We start from the raw sequence: 21708 nt of genomic DNA on the forward strand, positions 1-21708 counted from the left end.
TTCTATCGTTGATTTGCAGGAATTTCTTGTCTATTCTCCATAATAATCCCTTTTCCATTTTAGGCATTGCAAGCAACTTCTGTTTTTCTGTCCTTTATTCATTCATCTATTAACTTTATGGTGTTTTCATTGAACAAAATTTCTTAATTTTACTGCAGTAAAATTAATCAAATACTTTATAGTTTTTTTAGTTTTTCCCTGTGCTGAGGTCACATATCCCACACAACCTTTATTAACTCCACAGTGTTACCTTTTGCTGAACTTTATGAAGTTAATTTTTTACTGATTGAGAGTATTATTTGGTTTATCTCCTTTAAATTTATTTTTGTTGTTGAACCATCCTTGAATTCCTAGGATAAATCCTACTTAATCCTGATATATTTTTATTTGTTAAATATAATACTAGATTTACTTAGGTAATATATAGTGTAGGGTTTTTTGTATTATGTTGAATAGCCCTATCATTTTCTTATCATAGGTTAGCTTCATGAAGTGTCCTGATCAGCTTTTGACTGTTTACTATTTTCTTGGAACAGCTTGTATAAGAGAGGAATTAAGTGTTCCTTAGAATTTGGGTAGAACTCATTGTAAAATTATCTGCACCTGCTGTTTTTCAGAAGGTGAGATCGTTGCTCTTTCAGTCTCTTTTATACTGATTGGTCTGTTTAATCTCTCTCTCTATTTTTGGTGCCAATTCTGGCATAATTTAAGGGGAATTTATCCATTTGAACTTATGAGCACATAGATATTCCTAATACTCATTGAAAGTGAAAATTGCTCAGTCCTGTCTGACTTTTCATGACCCCTATGGACTATACAGTCCACAGAATTCTCCAGAGCAGAATCCTGGAGTGGGTATATGTTCCTTTCTCCAGGGGATCTTCCCAACCCAGGGATTGAACCCAGGTCTCCTGCATTGCAGGGGGTTTCTTCATTAGTTAAGCCTCCAGGGAAGCCCAAGAATACTGGAATGGGTAGTCTATCCCTTCTCCAGGGAATCTTCCTGACCCAAGAATCAAACCAGGGTCTCTTGCATTGCTGGTGGATTCTTTACCAGCTGAGCTATCAGGGAAGCCCGTTAATATTCTTTAATTGTTAAAAAATTTCCTTGTGTCTGTACTTTTGCCTCCCTTTTCATTATATATTTTAATTGTTTGACCCTTTTCTGTTTTTTCTTAACTCTTGCTTGCCAAAGATCCGTCTTATTAATTGTGTGGCTAATCCTGTTTGTGATGCCAGTTGTCTTACTCTTCACACCATGCACACTGTTGCGAGCTAATAGGCTGGAAGGAGACTCAAGGAGCCATAGGAACTGCAGACATGTTTATTCTCTCCTGGCTGGCATGGCAGTCGTAGCAGCAGCCACAACATAACCATAACATAATAATAATGAAGCCATAACGTAACCTCATATAACATAACCATGATGCTGCTCCAGTGTAGCCCTGATGCAGTTCATACTGGCATTCCACACAAAGTAGCCCATGACCAAGCGAGTGCCTTGTGCTGTGCATGTACAGTGCTGTAAGTAATCTCAGCCATTACACGACCATGCAGAGTCATTGTTTACAGAACGTGGGGCGAGAGGGCCTGAGAGTGTGGGGTGAGAGAGCCTGACTGGCGCCATCTTGTTAATTTACCCACGTTAATCTTTTCAAGGAGCATGATTTTTGGTTGTGTTATTCTTCTGTTTATTGTTGATGGGATCTTGTTCTTTGTATCATTGATATTTACCCTTACCATAGTCACTTAATTCCTTATTTGGAAGGGTTTCCTTTTTTGCCCTTTTCCCAACTTCTTTTTTTAAAAATTCTTTTTATTTAATTAATTTATTTGGCTGTACTAGGTCTTAGTTGCAGCATGTGTGATCTAGTTCCCTGACCAGGGATTGAACCTGGCCCTTTGCATTGGGAGCACAAAGTCTTAACCACTGGACCACCAGGAAAGTCCCTTCCCAACTTCCTCAGTTCAGTAAGTCTTTGCAGCTTTTCTTGTTTCCTTTGAAATGCTTTTAAAGCTATAAATTTCCCTCTGAATACTACTTTTGCCATATCTAGGATATACCTGGATATATTTTTATATACATACTAACCATATATGTAGTTACAAATAATAATCACTGATATTTATTAAGCATTAGCTATGTGCTAGGACCTAAGTACTTTATAATTAGTGATTATAACAGATATCTATATATTAATCTTATATCCTGTAACATTACTGAATTCATTTGTCACCTTTGGGTGTGATGTTAGCTCAGAGTTTGTCATAAATGGCCTTTATTATATTGATATATATTCCTTCCCTACCAACTTTGATGAGAATTTTTATCATGAGTGGATAATGAATTTTGTCAACTATTTTTTCTGTGTCTATTAAGATGATTGTGTGATTTTTATCCTGTTTGCTAATGTATCACATTGATTGATTTGCAGGTATTGACCCATTCTTGTGTCCCTGGAGTATATCCCACTTGATTATGGTATATGATCCTTTTATATATTGTTGGATTTGGTTTGCTAGTATTTTGTTGAGAATTTTTGCCTCTGTGTTCTTCCCAAATATTGGCTTGTAGGGCTTTTTGGGTCATGTCTTTGGTTTTGGTATTAGGGTAATGGTGGCTTCATGGGGGTACTCTGTCCTCTTCACTTTCTTTAGACTAGTTCAGGGAGGATATTATATTAGTACTTTGTATGTGAGGTAGAATTCCCTTGTGAAGCCATACAGTCCTGGACTTTTGTTGGCTGGGAATTTTTTAAAATTACAAATGCAGTTTCACTACTAGTAATCAGTGTGTTCAAATTGTTTGTTTCTTCTTGATTTAGTCTTGGCAGTTTGCATGTTTCTAGAAATTTGTCCATTTCTTCTAGGTAATCTGATTTGTTAGTGTGTAAGTGTTTGTAGTATTTCCTTATGATTTTTTTTTGGTATCTCTGTGGTATTGGTTGTTATTGTTCCTCTTCCATTTCTAATTTTGTTTGTTTGAGTTCTCATTTCTTCTTGGTGGTTCTGGTTAAAGGTTATCAATTTTGTTTATTTATTTATTTAAAAAAATAACAGCTCTTGGTTTCATTGATCTTTTCTGTTGGTTTTTCATCTCTATTTTATATCCTCTGTGATCTTTATTATTTCTTTACCACTGCTGACTTTGGGTTTTGTTTGTTCTTCTTTTTAGATGGTGGGTTAGATTGTTTATTTAAAATTTTCTTGTTTCTTGAGGAAGGCCTGTATTACTATAAACTTCCCTCTGAGAACTGATTTTGCTGCATCCAATAGAGTTTGGAAGTTGTTTCCATTTTCATTTGTCTTGAGGTATCTTCTGACTTCCCCATTGACCCATTGGTTTTTTAGTAACATGTTGTTTAGTCTTTACATGTTTGTTCTTTGCCCATTTTTCTTTCTGTAATTGACTTCTAGTTTCATAGTGTTGTGGTTGGAAAAAGTGCTTAATATAATTTCTGTCCTCTTAAATTTGTTGAGACTTGTTTTGTGGTGTAGCATGTGATTTATCCTGGAGAGTGTTCCTTGTGTTCTTGAAAAGAATGTGTATTCTGCTGCAGTTCATTCGCATTTTCTCATGTCTGTAAAGTAAGGATCAGTAAGCTTAACTGGCCCCACAGGCCAAACCCAGTCATGTCCACTCATTTACATATTCTCTACATCCACTTTCAGGCTACAAAAAGAGCTGAGTAGTTGTGACACAGAAGTCTGTCTTTGGGTATCCCACAAAACTGGAAATACTTACAACTTATTTAAACCTGTAATTCTCAGGTTATTTGGTCTCAGGACACTTCTATGTTCTTAAGAATTACTGACGACTCCAAGGTGCTCTTGTGTATGTAGGTTATATCTATCAATATTTCTGTATTTAAAATGAAAACTAAGAGAGCTTTAAAATATTGCAAAATAAGTGTATTTGCTTCTACAAGTACACAAGTCAACATTTAAGAAAAACTTCAGATTTTAAAATAGTGATTTAAAATTGGGTATTAGTGAGGTTAATGAGATTATAGTAGATAAAACAATAGCCAAAATCCAGAGGCAAAAAATGGAAGTAACATCTAAAATGTGCTTGTTTATACTTTAAATTGATTACCTTAGAAAATTCTAGAAAACACAGGATACATCAGCACACATTGCAGTAGTCATTAGAGCAGGGGGTAGCAAAGGTATTCTGTAAAGGGCCACATTGTAAATATTTCCAGCTTTGTGGGGTACTCAGAGATAGACTTCTGTGTCACAACTACTTAACTCTTTTTGTAGCCTGAAAGTGGATGTAGAGAATATGTAAATGACTGGACATGACTGGGTTTGGCCTGTGGGGCCAGTTTAGCTTACTGATCCTTAGTTTACAAATATGATAAAATGAGAGTGAAAGAGACAAATAATGTCTTAGTATTATTATGAAGAGTCTTGACCTTGTGAATCCTTTGGCAGGATCTCAGACCACACTTGTAGAACCACTGGCTTACACTATTGAAATTGATAGTTGATGCTGAACAAGACTTTAGTGAATGTTTTAATTATATATTGTTAGGAAATGCGGCACTGCTTCAGTTCCTTAGTTTCTTGTGGTTATTGGAATGGTTTTTTGTCCATGTATTGGTACTTAAAATAATTTGGATGAAAAGTTATTGCCTCAATCCTTTTGCTTAATTGTGTGGTCCTTTTTGGGGGACTGTTTGTACCCTGTTTTGACTATAGCATGATCTGTATATGTCTTGGTTTATCAAACCTGTTCACAGTGTGAATTGCAGAATCTTTACATCCTCTTAAAATGTTTAAAAGTTTATAGCATTATTGTACTTTAGAAAAAGCCAATGAGTGTTTTGTGTTTTTTAGTATTGAAAGGAAATTTTTCCAGCAATTTCCTACATATAATCATTGATACAATAAGAAAGCTATTGGTGTTGTTTTGTCTCTTTAAAATAGATACCTTAATGAATGCTCTTATATTTCCAATAATTTTCTCATTGGTGGTTTTGATTTTCTAGGTATAAAACAATTTTATCTACAAATAATTTTGCCCTTACCATTCTAATTTTATGCTTTTCATTCATTACCTCATTGCGTTGGCCATTACTTTAAGAACTGTATTACATAATGGTGGTGAATGCCTTCTTCCGGACTTTAATAGGAATGCTTCCAGTATTAAGCCCTCAAGCTCGGTGCTGGTTGTTGGCTTGAGACCTAGTTAACCAAGTGTCCTCTTTCTTTTCTACTTAAAGTTTATATGGGAATGGATATTGAATTTTTATTTTAAGTGCCTGTTGAGCTTCTTTCAAGATTTCATTTTTTCCCCTTTGGCTTGTTTACTTGATGATGTATATAACATTGAATAATTCTTAAATCCCTCATACAACCATGACCCTCATTTGGTCATGGTGTATAGCATGTTTTAACATGTAACTCAATTCTGTTTGCTAATGTTTATTTTTGATTTTTGGGTTTATAATACAAGATGTGAGTTTCTTCTTACTAGGCAGTCTTTGTTGTGTTTTGGTGTGTGTGTATATATGCTCAGTAGCTCAGTTGTGTCTGACTGTTCGTGACCCTATAGACTGTAGCCTGTGGGATTTCCCAGGCAAGAATACTGGAATGGGTTGCCATTTCCTCTTCCAGGGAATTTTCTCCACCCAGGGAGCAAACCTGCATCTCCTGCATTGGCAGGCCGATTCTTTACCACTGAGCCACCTGGGAAACCCTGTGTCTTGGTATCAGGCTTTGTTAACTTTGCGGGAAGAACTGGGAGTCTTTCTTTTTCTCACTGCTTTGGAGCAGTTAGAATAGCATTGAGAAGGATAAAGTGTTCCTGGTACTTCAACCATTTAAAGCACTGAAGGTTGAAACGTGGGTTAAGGCTTTATCTGGCATCTTTTTCCATGTCTAATGATTGTTTGTTTCTGTAGGGTTTTCCCCTCTTCTTGTGTTAATATTGATAATTTGTATTTTGCAAGAAAATTATACATTTTAGCACCTATTCTAATATTAATATTTTACAATAGAGTTGTACAAAGTTTTTTTCAATTAATTTCCTCTGCATCTATAATCAAACCTTTCAGTTTGCCAGTAATTTTTTATTACACTAGGAAGTGATGTGTCTGTTTTTTAGTGGAGATTTATTTCTCCTATTTTTATTTATTGTCAGTAATCTCTACTTTTATCTTTAGACATGTTAAGTCTGAGAGAGTTAGGTGTAGTTTGAAATGTGGGTTGAATTTCACATCATAGTTTGGGCGGGAAATGTAATGTAAAGAATCATTGGCGTCTAGTTAGTTCCTTGAAGAGAACCCCTTGATTCTAAGGGTTACTTTAAGGGACTATCAGAGTGCAGGGCCTACCTGTTCTCTCCTGCCACCTGAGTTTCCCTCCTTGAAAGAAATAAATATTATCAGAGCCTGGTAGGCTGCAGTCCATGGGGTCACGAAGAGTCAGACATGACTGAGTGACTTCACTTTCACTTTTCACTTTCATGCATTGGAGAAGGAAATGGCAACCCACTCCAGTATTCTTGCCTAGAGAACCCCAGGGATGGGGGAGCCTGGTGGGCTGCCGTCTAGTGGGCTGCCGTCTATGGGGTCGCACAGAGTCAGACACGACTGAAGTGACTTAGCAGCAGCAGCAGCAGCAGCAGCACACTGCTCCCTGCCCTACAGACTCCATAAGAAACTCTTGTAGGTTTAAAAGTCTGCCGTGTGTGTGATAAAATATATATAGCACAAAATTTGCCTTTCTAATAATTTTAAAGTTTACAGTTCAGTCCTGCTAATTACATTCATGATGTTCAACAGCCATTACTACTATCTAGTACTATGCCCACACTTTTTAAATCATGTTACACAGAAACTCTGTAACAAGTAAACAGTAACTCCCTGTTTAATCCACCCCAGCCTCTGCTAACCACTAATCTACTTCTTCTCTTGAAATGGTCTATTCTTTTTTTTTGTTTTGGTCTATTCTCAATATGGCATATATAAATGGAGTCATACAATATTTCTCCTTTTGTGTCTGGCTTATTTCATTTAGTCTAATGTCTTCAAGATTCATCTATGTTGTCACATGTATGAGAATATCATTTCTTTTCATGACTGAGTAGTATTTCATTATGTTGAATATACATTTTGTTTATCCATTCATGTTAATGGACACTGTTTTCCTTCTACCTTTTGGCTCTTGAATAGTGAATAATGCCGAAATGAGCCTTGGTGTGCAGGTATCTGAGTGAAAGTGAAAAGTGGAAGTGAAAGTCGCTCAGTCATGTCAGACTGTTTGCAACCCCGTAGACTGTACAGTCCATGGATTTCTCCAGGCCAGAATACTAAATGTACTGTAAAAATGAGCACTGGTGTGCAAATATCTGAGTACCTGTTTTCAGTTCAGCTGAAATTGTATTAAGGAGTAGAATTGCTGGGTCATATGATGCTAAAGCTGAAACTCCAGTACTTTGGCCACCTCATGCGAAGAGTTGACTCACTGGAGAAGACTCTGATGCTGGGACGGATTGGGGGCAGGAGGAGAAGGGGACGATAGAGGATGAGATGGCTGGATGGCATTACTAACTCGATGGACATGAGTTTGAGTGAACTCTGGGAGTTGATGATGGACAGGGAGGCCTGGTGTACTGTGATTCATGGGGTCACAAAGAGTCGGACATGACTGGGTGACTGAACTGATTCTACTACCAGCATATTCTACTACCAGCATATACTACTACCAGCATATACTACTACTGTATTCAGTATACTACCATATACTACTACCAGCATATTCTACTACCAGCATATACTACTACTGTATTCAGGAGTAGAATTGCTTGCTGGGTCATATTCTACAACTACCTACATCACATTGCCTACACTACCTATATCAGCTGTTTGAGAAATGTGGGTATTTTTAAAAGAATTTTAAAATCATGAAATACCTAGTGATTATTAGAAAGGTTAACAAAGATAGAAAACCATGTGGAATGTTGAAATAATAGCATTTGTTCCTTATTGAAATATACCTAGAGCTTGTCCAGTTCTTTCTCTGGCCTGTTGTTTTCACCTTCTCCTCTTTCCATTTTTTATCGAGTCACTCCTACCTATTTTCTCTTTGATGTTTCACTGGACCTGGGAAACTGGAGCTTCAGAACATTTTTCTAACATTACAAGTAGTTTATTTTATAGAATGTACTCTGCTCCAATCCATTCCTTACAGCACCTAGGAATAGGCATGCTTGTCAGCCTTTTTGCTAGCACTTAAACACTGAATTATTGGGATAGAAATTTAAATAAAAGGAAGTAGTCTGTATTGAGTGCAGTTCATGCTGTTACTGAGAAACAGAAGTTCCCGGGCCTCTAGCAGTCAGTTTCTATGTGTGCCTGCCCTTCTCCCAAGTAGAGGTGAATGAAGACTTGAAGGTCTCTGGAGCCACCCCCTGCCCCCTAGTTCTTTTAACATCTTTTGTGGTATTACATTCCTAATTCTCTTGCTTGACTTTTAGCTTTATACTTGCCTACTTGGATTAGTTAATAATCTACTTTTGGGGTGCTTACAGATCAACATCTTTGTGTGATGGTATCATTTTCTTCCTTTTTCCCGTCATCCTTGGAATCTTTCTTCCAAGTATGTCTACTTAAACCCCTCTCTGGTACTTTTCAGGTTAGGCAAGTCCATGCTAGTGACAAGAATCATATCTGTTTACAGTTACATTAGACATCATAAAATTTTGGACCTACTTGAGTCCTAGAAGATCAAGGACTCTCCTTGACGTGTGTTAGTCTACCCCAGGGGCTTCCCGTGGAGCACTATTTCATGACAGTAAATGAAAATAGTTCATTTACTTTAAGTAAGACGGCAAGGTCAACTTATTTTACTTTTGATACAAATGATACCAGCCCACCATGGTAATATAGACTTTTCCTGCTGATCAGAGGCTCTAATGAACAGTTGTATCCTTTTGATTAAGAAGTAGGATAACATTAATTTTTGATGCATGTAAGTTACTAAAAACACTTCAAAGTGTGAGATCTGAGGCAAAAGTTAATTTAGAATGTATTGTACAAAATTCTGCTTTGATTAAAAGGTTAGTAACAACTGATCTAGTTCACCCCTTTTGTTTTACAGACGAGGAAACTGAGACTCAGAGAAGTTACTTGGCATGTCCAGTGTCCCACAGGAAGTTAGTGAGTTCATTAAAGAAAAACACCTTATACCTCTAATTACAACAGATAATTTCTCCAAATGGGTTACATTTTTTGAAGAGCAAATCATGCCAGATCAGTTTAATTTCTTTCTACAAGAATTTGTTGAGCATTGTTCATTGCCCACCTAGAGTCTATTTCCCTCTTTCCCTTTTGCCTATATACCCAGATTTTCATCTGGACATCTGCCCTTTCCCCGAATTCCTTGGACTTTGAGCTAAGTTCACCCCAGCTGCTGAGTTTTGGTTGCCTTATACCAATTGGTTAAGTTGCTTGGTCACCTTGTGCCGATAGGACTTTCTGTACTGTTCAGTACTGTCTCTAGCCACTTAGTCACATGTGGCTGTTGAGCACTTGAGATATGTGACTGAGAAACTGAATTTTTAATTATATTACTTTTACTTTATTAATAAATAGCTCAATGTGGTTTGTGACTACTGCATTGGGCACATTGTGGTGTCATACCATTTCCTCTTCTCGTAGGCACATGACCTGAGCTGTCTAATCAGGGTGACTCCTGTTTAGAATTCTGGGATGTCAATAGTGTCCTGATGGATGTGAACACGAAACACATATCCCTGATTGGTAATGGAAGCTCTCCTATGACTTGCCAAGTGTCATGGAGAGAAGAGTGAAGAAGTAGAAAAAACTCTGGGCCCCTACAACCATCACTGGGCTGAGCCTTGGATCAACTGACTTGAGGCCTGCCTTCCTTCTGAACTTGTAATTTCATTAGCCAGTGAATCACCTTTGAGATATAAGCCAGTTTATGTGGAATGTTCTGTCATCTCAACTAAACATTCAGACAGATACAGAGGGAACGACCAGGCAGGCATCCTGCCACTTCCTTGGTAAAGAAAGGTGAATGAAGAGTAAAATCCAGATGCTTGTCCTTGAGGTAAAATTATTCCATGAGATGAGATAAAGAAACAGACATGTGTTCTGGATCTTGACGGCCCTCTTCCCCTTCCATGGAAACTGCCTTTACTAAAGTGGTCAATGTGCTCTGCCCTGTCCCCAAGACTTATTTGGATACTGAGTGGACATCTGACCTAAGTCATATCAATACATTGGCTGGCCAGGGACCCATGAGATTTTTTTCTCCACAGCTTGAGGACTCTAGGGAATAGCACAGGATGCATGGGGTGGAGGGTGAGGGGCAGTCTGGAGAGGAGGATAGAGAAACAGGCTGTGGTGAACTTCTGTCCAGTTATCTGTGTTTGCTAAGAGATCTGGGTAATGGGAAGTCACCCAGCATTGTTAAGGAAAGGAGACTGATTGTAAGGAAGAGGGGAGAGATTGGGGCACGGCAGTGGGACCAGTTAAGATGTTTGAAGACCTGGCTGATAGCAAAGGCAGCTGGCATGCAAGGGAAGGGATAGGGAGGCAAGACATTTTGGAACCAGAATTGACAGAGTTCATTAGTAGATCTGATATGGGACATAAGGCAGAGGAACACTCAAGAATGAGACTAACTTGATATCTAATTAGGCAACTGCACAGGTGTTGACATCTTAAATGAGAAAAATAAGACCAGGTTTGAGATGGACGATGAATCTAGATTCTGATTACGTGTTGAATTTGAGTTGTATGGGGGACATTCACGTTGTGACATTCAGTGAGTGATTGAAAATAGAAATATAGACCCAGAGGAGGACTGATGCGAGTTCTAAATCTGAATATTGTTAGTTAAAGCTATGGGAAATAGGAGAGATTATTGGGTAGATGGTCCACAGTTGGAGTTACCTGAAGTAGTCATTATCCTATAAACCAAGGCCTGAGCTGGTAGATATGGAAAACTCAGGGTCAAGGGTGGTGGTTGGTACATAACTCTGATAAAGATTTTGAGAGCCGTGCACGGGGCCTAACAGAAAAGTGTATAGAAATAAGTGATGACTATTTTCTAGAAATGAAGGAATGTCTCTCTTACCTTAATGAATATCAAATGATTAAAGATTATTTTTTTAAAAAAGACTGATTCTCACAATTATTTAAAGTAACTTTTATTCCTATCCACTCCAGTTTTCTTGGGCTTCCCTTGTAGCTTAGCTGGCAAAGAGTCTGCCTGCCATGCAGGAGACCTGGATTCGATCCCTGGATTGGGAAGATGCCCTGGAGAAGGGAAAGGCTACTCACTCCAGTATTCTGGCCTGGAGAATTCCATGGACTGTATAGTTCCTGGGGTCACAGAGTCAGACACGACTGAGCAACTTTCAAATTATTCAGGAAGGGCCTTTTTTTTTTTTTTTTTTTTGCATTTAACCATTATTTTGAAAGAGTGGCTTGAAAGAGACAAGTTTAGTTTTGTACTTATTGAACTGGGAAAGTGAGAATCATTACAGGTGGGGATGGTTAATGTCTTCATCCCCACTTAGCTCGACCTGGGATTCTGAGCAGTTTTGTCTGTGAAGTTAGTTTTCACGTCCTCAGACTCCAAGAAGGGAAGGCCCCATCAAGACACCCTCGTCCACCCCTCTCGTCAGCATATGCCAACTTAATTCAGTCAAGTAGTGAAGCCTTTTTGTAGCTTAGTGTTTGACCTGCTTTCATAAGGTTTCATATGGCTTTTTGCTTTGATGGAGACCCTTTCATTGCCACTCTGCAGATTTATGACTCATCTCTCTGACATCAGTTTCCCCTTTCAGTTTGGTTCAGTTGCCCAGTCGTGTCCAACTGTTTGTGACCCCATGGACTGCAGCACGCCAGGCTTCCCTGTCCATCACCAGCTCCCAGAGTTTACTCAAACTCATGTCCATTGTGTCGGTGATGCCATCCAACCATCTCATCCTCCACTGTCCCCTTCTCCTCCCACCTTCAGTCTTTCCCAGCATCAGGGTCTTTTCCAAGGAGTCAGTTCTTCTCATCAGGTGGCCAAAGTACTGGAGTTTCAGCATCAGCATCAGTCCTTCCAATGAATATTTAGGACTGATTTCCTTTAGGATTGACTGGTTTGATCTCCTTGCAGTCCAGGAGACTCTCAAGAGTCTTCTCCAACACCACAGTTCAAAAGCATCAGTTCTTTGGCACTCAGCCTTCTTTATAGTCCAGCTCTCATATCCATACATGACTACTGGAAAAACCATAGCTTTGACTGGACAGACCTTTGTTGGTAAAGTAATGTCTCTGCTATTTAATATGCTGTCTAGGTTGGTTTGCAGATACTGCTTTAAAAAAAAACCCTCAAAAATGAATGAGTCACCTCTATCAGTTTTAAGTGGAACCAGCCTCCCACCCCTGCACACCTTTCACTAGGCCCCTGAGTCAAGCTCAGCTGCCTTAGTGAAGTCTCTCAGCTCCGCCCCCAGTTAGTTGACCCCTGTCTGGCCAGTCCCCTCCACTCTGACTCATTTGCTTGAGCCAGAGGCAGCAGTATGAACTTGATAGGCTCGACTTGGGAGCTGATGTTCATTTCTACCCTCCTCATTTCAAGGCTCTCTTAATATCTGCTTCTGCAGACTGAACTACTATATTCTCAATTCTACAATTCACCTAGGTTTCCCTGTACCTACTATTGCAGGTATAAGTGCTCCTTGAGCCCACTCTGGAGCATTGGGGCCAGGATCCAAACCTGTCTGGCCAGTCCTGTTTGCATCTCCACCAGGGAAGGAGGAGCCAACAAAATGTGGCAGTGCTCTTAGTAGGAAACAAAAAAGTATTGAACAAAAGCTTTCGTCAGTCATTCTTGCCTCTTAGTGCTTTTCCTTATTTGTTAAAAAAAAAAATTCCTTATATGTTAAAATTTCCTTATTTGTTAAAAAAAAAAAAAAAAGCACTTGAGATGCCTGCCTTGACTTCTTCACAGGTTCTTACATAAGTCAAATGAGGTAATGGAAGGGAAAATACCTTGAAAGGGATAAAGCGTAACATTGAGTTGTGGGCCTTTTCCAAATCTTTTTTTTTTTTTGAAGCCTGTTGCCTCTTAAAGCAACAAGTGTCAAATGAGTTTTCCTGTAGAGGTTCTCATGCCACATGATGTCAGTGATGAGCTCTAACAGCTCTTTACGGCTGTCCTTGTCCACCAGGGGCCTCCTGCCTGTCTCTCCAGCTTATGTTCTTGCTCCTGCCCACTCAGACCTCACCTCCAACCAAACTGGACCTTGTATTGTCCCTGAACACCCACTTCCCTCTTCCATCTTGGTGTCTGCATGCCTCCTCTTTTCTGCCATGCTGCTGCTGCTAAGTTGCTTCAGTTGTGTCCGACTCTGTGCTACCCCATAGACGGCAGCCTACCACTCTCCTCATCCCTGGGATTCTCCAGGCAAGAACACTGGAGTGGGTTGCCATTTCTTCTCCAATGCACGAAAGTGAAAAGTGAAAGTGAAGTCGCTCAGTCATGTCGAGCGACTTTGTCAAGCAAAGTCAAGTCACTCATTCATTAGCCATGAATGCTGCCTAATTTCCCAACTCTTCCTCTGAAAATTCCTCTAACCTTCAAATTTCAACTGTCATTTGAAGTGTATATTAACTGTCACTGTGTAACAAATTTGCCACAAGCTTAGTGGCTTAATAGAACATGTTTACTATCTCACATCTTCCTGTCCCACTGACTTATCCCACTGTAGGTCAGTGGAACATAGTAAGAAATATGTACTTGGCTTCTGCGTCTGGCTCCTGACCGACTTCCCTGGTGGCTCAGCTGGTAAACAATCCACCTGCAATGAGGGAGACTGTGTTCGATCCCTGGGGTTGGGAAGATCTCCTGGAGAAGGGAACAGCTACCCACTCCATTATTCTGGCCTGGAGAATTCCATGGACTGTATAGTCCATGGGGTCGCAAAGAGTCGGACATGACTGAGTGACTTTCACTCCTGGTTCCTGACGCAGAGCTCTAAAGACCTTGGAATTTCCTGAGTGATAGGGGTGCTAGTTCTCATATTTGGTCTTTGACCCTGGTTCCTTGACACAGAGTTCCTAAAACCCTTGTAGTTTCCCAAGTAATGGTGGTAATAGGAACATCTTAACAGAGCTCCTACATCTCTTGGAATTTCCCAAGTGGTAGGAGCATTTACTGTTCTATGTGACAAGTCTTGGTAGACTCCTGGATAGCTTCAGAATGGGGTTGTTCATGAAATGATTCTAACCGTTTCACACAATGGTTAGAAGCTTGACATTTTCAGCCCTACTGCCATCCTTCAGGGAGCAGAGAGCAACTGAAGGTTGAGTTAATAATTGTTGATGCCTACGTGGTGAAGCCTCCATAAAAAGTCCTGAACTGTGGGGTTTGGAGAGCTTATGGCTTGGTTGAATACATTCACGTCCTGGAAGGGTGGTGCACCGCTCGACTCCATGGGGACAGAAGCTGCTGTGCTTGGGATCCTTCTAGGCCTCTCTGGCTGTATCCTTTATACTAAGCAAGTCAATGTAAGTTAAGTGCTGCCCTGGGTTCTGTGATGACTCATCAGTCATAATGACGACGGATTATCAGGCCTAAGTGTGGGGCCATGGGAACCCCTCCATTTGTGGCCAACTCAGAGTGTAGGGTATCTGGAGACCCACAGCTTGTGTTTGGTGTCTAAAGTGGGCAGGGGCAGTTTAGTGGGACTGAGCCCTTCACCTGTGATGCCTGTGCTAATCCTAGACAGTTTGTGTCAGGACTGAATTAAAGTGTAGAACGAGCAGGCAGTGTCCACAGAGGACTGGAGACTTGCTTGGTGTGGAAACCCATACAGTTGGAATCCTAAGTACTGTGAGTAGAGGAAACAAGGTTCCCCTTTGGTCAGGAATCTGGGCATGGCCCAGCACAGTCCTGCTTCAGGGTTTCTCACAAGGTTGCAGTCAAGATGTTGGTCATCTGAAGGCTCTACTGGGGAAGGGTCTTCTTCCAAGTTTATGTGGTTGTTGGCTGGCCTCAGTTCCTGGTGGGCTTTTGGACTGAGCACCTGTTTCCTTGCCAGCTGCTGCCATGGGTCTCTCTGAATGGCAGCGGGCTTCATCAGATCCAGCAAGGGACAGAGTCTGTTATTAAGTGGAAGTTACAGCCTATTGGAACCTAATCATGGAAGTGACACCATGCTATCTTGGCCATGTTCTGTTGGTTAGAAGCAAGTCATCATCCTGCCTCTCTCAGAGGGAGGAGGGAGTTGTGTCATAGTGTGAAGAGCAGGAGGTGTGAGGGTCCCTGGGGGCCCTCTTTAGTGTCCACAAGAGGTTTTCCCCATGAGCCTCTACTTACTTCTTCCAACTAAATGTATGATCTTTCCTTTCTGTGACTTCTTTTTTTCTCTGTGTGACTCTTCTTTATAGGTACTTTTTTGTTTTTTTCAGTTCACTTTCCATGACTGATATTATTGGGGTTGAATATTTTCTTTGTTTCCCTCATATAACTGTTTTTGCTCACCTTTCATCTACTTCTAACCTCCAGAACAAAGTCTTGTACTCAGGAAATGTTCTGCAAAAGAGTATTCTTTCCTCCTTTGAAACTGAAGAAGGACCAAACTGGTTGCTCTCCTGTCTAACACCTGAATCCTTTTTCTCCATAGCAGCCACACAGGATCCATTATCAAACCTTCAGATTTGCCAATTAGGCATCAGCAGCAGTGACTCATCCGCATCTGTATAACCTGGCAGCAGTGACCTGCCTGATTTGCATTTAGAGCTATTCTTGTTACCTTATTAAGGAGAAGCAGTTTTCCATTAAAGAAGCTTCAAACATTAGCTACTTTTGAGTGGTGCATTGTTCTGTTTGCTGGGGGCTTGATGGCTCTCAGGAATGATGTAACCTCTAAGAATTTTTTTCTTCATTAAACTGTTTTCTTTTGCCTGGTAATGATTATTTTGGAGCCCTGCCATTTTTAGGTATTTAATAATAACAACTGAATTGATAAAGGGGGCTGGTTCGTTAGAAGCAGCATTTTAATTCTTCCCTTTTGCCTAAGCAGTGAGCTGCCTCTTATTATCCCTGTTGGAAATGTTCAAGAGGATGAAATGTCACATGTGCTTTAAGGGACTTAGAACATGATATACATATATATATATATATGTTTGCTGTATGTGGGGTCTGGGCTCAGAACACAGCAAAACTCATTTTCTTTAGCTTCTCATGCTTTGAGGGCAGTCTCTACCCTCTACAATAGCACAGCACCTTTTTCAGTTTTTGAAGTTTTGATGGATAGCTAATCTTTAGAAGGCAGGTAAAGAAACATTAGTCACACACTGTTATTTCAGGTACTGAAAAGTAACAGGTCAAGTTTGGTCCCTTTAAGAAAAACTCGGATGGAAGTCAGCTTAAACTTGGAGGAGTCATTCATCTGTGGGAAAAATGCAGAATTAGTAAGTCAAAGCCAGCTATAGATGGGAGCACATAAGTATGTGTGCCTACATTTTGGGTCTTTGGGGAGCCATGAAGCTCAAAACCAATTAAAGCTTTAGTAGAGAGAAATTTAAAAGTGGTTTCTCCTAAGGCAAGGGAAAGATTTGGAGCAGAGCGTGCTCAAAGAAAAGCGATGTTGATGATGTAATTAATGCAGTTAACAGCTGGAAATGGGAACTGGTGCAAAGCCCCATTTGAGAGGACCCTGTGAAGAACTCAAGTTTGGGCCCCCAAAGTCACTGTATCCAGGGCACAGCTTCAACTCAGGAACCTGAGTGTATCTGCATGGTCAGCCTGGTGAGAAGGGTGACCAGGTCCTGCCACAGTGAGTCCCCCCGTTCTTCATCTCTCATCAGTCTATTAATTAGAACAAGGAAGGGAACTGGTTGCCGAAGGAATTTTGTTTTTTTCCTTTTAATGCTGGAGTGTTAGTATTCTTTTCATTCATTTTTTCATCTTGTTACTCTTATGTGAAATCCTTCTTTTTCAGTCTCTACACATCTGTCTACTTTCAGACAGTGTTATCATCTGGTTGATAAATCCATCCTCTGCCCCAAGATGTAGAACTGGATCTCCAGCTTGAGTGGAGGAGATAGTCACACTTATATCGCATAGTCACCCAAACTCAGGATGGGCCCAGCAGCTGATTGACTTCTCCTGGTATCTTATTCAGGCACATCCCTCTAAAAGCATGTTTTCTTTTTCATTCTCCCTCCCACTGTTGTTGTTCAGTCACCCAATCGTGTCTGACTCTTTGCGACCCCATGGACTGCAGCAACTAATCACTTCCATTAATGCTGTTCAAATCTTGAAGGTTCTTAGGCATCATGGGGAGAGGGTGAGATTTAGGACTGAATCCTGCCCTTGTCATTTCCTAGCTGGTATCCACAAGCAAGCGTGTTATTTAATTTTTGTGATCCTCAGTTCCTAAACGATCTTTTAGAGCCTCTTCTTTAAAATTGGCATGATAAACATGCCTACCTCATTGGATTATTGGAGAATATTATGTGGGAGGGCATATAAGTCCCCTAACCCAGTGCCAGACGTGTGCCACAGGTGCTCAGTAACTAGTTACCGTCACTGTTTTGAATTCATGGAGCGCAGTGCCTGGCATGTTCAGGGCGGCTGTTTGAGGATGCCATTCGTTTGTAATCCTCCCCTGGGGTTGTGGAACCTAGCTCTGAACGTATTAGGTATCCTCTTCCTCCCCTAGCACTTTTCAGCAGATGAACTGGCTTCTGTGTTTCAAAAAGCAAGAGCTGTTGCCCACCTGCTTCCCCTCTGGAACCCCCTCAACTTTCCAGCGCCAGACAGCAACTGGCTTGTGTCCAGGCTCATCCCCCACCTGATTTATTTTGATGCAGGGAGGGCGGCCTCTCTGTGTCCTGCTGCCTGAGGTTAGTCCTTCCCTCTGGTTCTGGACCCTATCCCTTCCTGCCCACGGTCGCCTCCTTTTCTTCATGGTGCCCTCTTCAACCACACCTTCCTTACTGATTCTTTCCTATCAGCAATTAACTGTGTTCAGGCTTCTCTTATCTTAAAAGCATAAAAGGAACCTTGTTGTGATTTCCTTCTCCCCCACAGCTTCCACCCTGTGCCACGCCCACCTTCACAGCCAGCCTTCCGGAGCCTGGTGCACACACACCCTCGACCCCTCAGTTCCCACGCCCCGTGCTCTGCTTCACTCCATTTCCTCCTGTGACCTTGTCACCACGTACACCCTGCCGACCACACTTTCCTTATTGAGAGGCTTGCTTTCTTTGGCTCCTCTGACTTCACATTTGCCTGATCGTTCTCCTACCTTTTCTGATCATGCCCTACATGCAGACTCTTCTACTTGTGCTTTCTTAATGCTGTTCCTGCTGCTGTTCCTAGAACCACTGTGCTCTAGACTCTCTTCCCTTCTGATTCTGAACCATTTCCAAGGGAACTGGTCTATTTGTTCATCTGTCCTATGTACACGTGTAATATGCTCTTTTTTCTCTCCCACCCAGACCTATCTCTTAAGCATCAGATCTCATAGCCATCACCTCAAACTCACCTGCACTTAGGTCCCTGCCTGGTTGCCTGAAGACTCTTCCTCTAGCTGGTCATCGCACAGTGGTTTAGAGCAGTGGTTCCGCACTTTAGTGGCCATCAGAGTCCCCTGGGAGGTGTGTTCAGTGGCTCGGCCCCATCCCTGGCGAGTCTGAGTCAGTAGGTCTGGGGTGGGAATCTGAGAATTTGTCTTTCTAAGAGTTCTCAGGTAATGCTGATGTTCCTGGTCGGGAAACTATACTTTGAGAACATCTATTACAAGGAAATGAGGCAATCTTTTCCCATTCCTTGTTGTTGTTGTTTAGTTGCTGAGTCATATCTGACTCTTTTGCGACCCCATGGACTGTAGCCCTCCAGGCTTCTCTATCCATGGGATTTCCCAGGCAAGAATACTGGAGTGGGTTGCCATTTTCTCCTCTAGGGGATGTTCCCGACCCAGGGATTGAACCCACGTCTCTTGCATCTCTTGCATTGGCAGGTGGATTCTTTACCATTGAGCCATAAGGAAGCCCATTCCCATTCCTTACTCCACCCCATGTAATCTCCCCAGCCTCCAGTTCCCCACTAGCATCTGAATAATCTGGTAAGTTGTGCCTTTTAAATACCTCTCTATTTGGAATCCTCCATTCCTTTTGCCACTAGTCTGATTTATTGAAGTCACCTGCTACCTGGCCTTTCTGCCTCCAGCTTCACTTCTAAATCTGTTCCCCATACAGCCACTGGTTAAACCGTGAGCTGATTAAACCATGTCATGTTAGTCCTGTGTATGCTTCCTTCCCTAGCTCTCCATTGCCTTTGGGATAAATCCAAACTTCATGACGTTGACCTAGCCTCTGCCTACCGACGTAGCACCGTTTCTTCTCCTTCCTTACTTTGCACAGAATGCACCTAGCGTACAGAAAAGCGCAGGCAATTTAGATACATATTGTATAGCAGTTAGTGCTTGCTGTGCTCTAGCCACTGTATATATGTTAATTTCATTTACTATTATTCCCACTAACTCTATAAGATGGGTTATATTTTACAGATGAGGAAATGTGACCCATTTTGTAGTGTTGCCATTGTCCTGCATACCAGTCCCTGTCCAGTCAGTTGAGTTCAGGGTAACAGGGTTGGATTTACTCAGAACTTACTACCAAGAGCTAATGATAATGACTATGACAACAGCAACATTAATAGTGATATCTAAAAATTTTTGTTAATGTACTTTCTGCCAGGACACTACATGTAAACATAACTCACGTGTACTGTTCCTGATTTCCAAAGGAGGAAGTTGAGAGAGGGAGTAACTTGTTCAAAGTTACAAGTTCAAGATCACAGGACCTAGGTTTGATTTTAGGTCTTGGGACTCCAAAGCTCATGCTTTTAACCACTCTTGTCATTTCTGTGAGTGGAAGCAGGAAGTTATTTAGAGAGCCGTTTGTCATTTGGCACCTTCTAAAATTTAAAATCCAGAGGTATCTTTCAGTGAATTATACAGTTTTTGGCAACCCTCCTATCTCCTCATTGGAACCCACCCACATTCACCATCTTTCTTCTAGATCTTGTCATACTGTGATGAGAAGACTTTAGACTTGGAGTCATACTGGGTTCTGACACTACCTCTACTAACCATCTCCTTGGATGAACCCTGGGATAAGTTATTTTACCTCTGTGAACTGCTGATTGCTCTAAAAACCAGAATAGTAATGCTTCCCTCATGGGGTTGCTGAGAATCAGTGTGACAATACCTGGCTCTTCTCTCTATCCCTTGTGCTTCTGCTTAATGTACCACTGGGCACTGTCACAGTACCTTCCCTGCTCTCATAAGAAACTTCCTTGCTGCATTTCCTGCACAGGTTACTGGTGTCCCTCTCCTGTTCTCACTCCTGTCACTGCTCTCTAGGCTCTACGCTGCCACCTGAAAAATATTTCTAAGATACAAACTTTAGTGACTTTCTGTTGATAGTAATGGTTGATGGTTACTCAGTCATGCAACCCTTGTACTGAAAAAACAAAAAACACTTGGATAAAATACAAAACCAAGACCAAACCAAACCCAGCCTTCTTCCTAAAGCATTAGAGAGCTCATAGGCATTACCATCGGAGAAGGCGATGGCACCCCACTCCAGTACTCTTGCCTGGACAATCCCATGGACGGAGGAGCCTGCTAGGCTGCAGTCCATGGGGTCGCTAGGAGTTGGGCACGACTGAGCGACTTCACTTCCATTTTTCACTTTTATGCATTGGAGAAGGAAATGGCAACCCACGCCAGTGTTCTTGCCTGGAGAATCCCAGGGACGGGGGAGCCTGGTGGGCTGCCGTCTATGGGGTCGCACAGAGTTGGACGCGACTGAAGCAACTTAGCAGCAGCAGCAGCAGCAGCAGCAGGCATTACCATGTTAAAATTGTAATGGAGAACCCATGCAAGAGTGCAGATTTGCCCAGCAGCTGTAGGAGACAGAAATAAAGCCCAGATTTCTCAAAAGAAATTGGGACCCCAAAGGACTACACTATCAGACTGAGGGTAGACCTGAAACATACCAGCTCTCTCTTTTGGAATTGCAGCCCAGGTTCAAGCTGACTGGATCAACCAAGGAATCGAGTCTTGAATCGGTTTATGGGTTGGTTGTGCCTTGGGGTATCTGGCAAAATCTAGTGGAAACTCTTTCAAAAGGAAGGTTTCTTCAGCCTAGGCCTCAAATTATTCAGTAACCAGCACATAAATATAACCAGGTACCCAAGGAAACCATACTCAAGGGCAAGAATCATCAGCAACCACAGACAACAGAAACAGCCCTTCATAGATGTCATCAGATATTGGAATCATTGCCATCTATAAAAGCTACTGTTACAGGAAATAAAAGATAAGCTTGAATATATCTGCAAAGAATAGGAAACTGAAATGTGACATAGCAAATTTAAAAAGGAGCCAAATAAAACTTCTAGAAGTAAACATAACTAATGAAATTTAAAACTCAGTGGATGAGGAAAGGTATATTAATAAAAGTTTTGAGAGAAGAACTCAATGGATAAATTTAACAGAAGACTGAATAAAGCTGAAGAGAAAAATTAACAAACTGGAAGACAGTAGGAAGAAGTTATCCAGAGTAAAGCACGGAGAAAACAAATAGGAAATGCAGAGGGAGAGGGTTAGAGACATAGAGGATAGAGTGAGGTCTAAATAAGAGACCTAGA

The 21708-nt window shown here is 41.2% G+C and overlaps 1 protein-coding gene and 1 non-coding gene across 2 annotated transcripts in view; one reads left to right on the forward strand and one right to left on the reverse strand.

The window, feature by feature from the left end:
* DIS3L2 (DIS3 like 3'-5' exoribonuclease 2) overlaps window positions 1-21708 on the forward strand; it is a 362585-nt gene that overhangs the window by 115870 nt on the left and 225007 nt on the right. The gene's annotated exons all lie outside the window — the stretch shown is intronic.
* TRNAG-CCC (transfer RNA glycine (anticodon CCC)) lies at window positions 1874-1945 on the reverse strand. The gene has a single exon. It is a non-coding gene; the product is annotated as a tRNA-Gly (tRNA).

This window comes from Capricornis sumatraensis, chromosome 3 (assembly GCF_032405125.1).
Source record: "Capricornis sumatraensis isolate serow.1 chromosome 3, serow.2, whole genome shotgun sequence".
Lineage (NCBI taxonomy): Eukaryota > Metazoa > Chordata > Mammalia > Artiodactyla > Bovidae > Capricornis > Capricornis sumatraensis.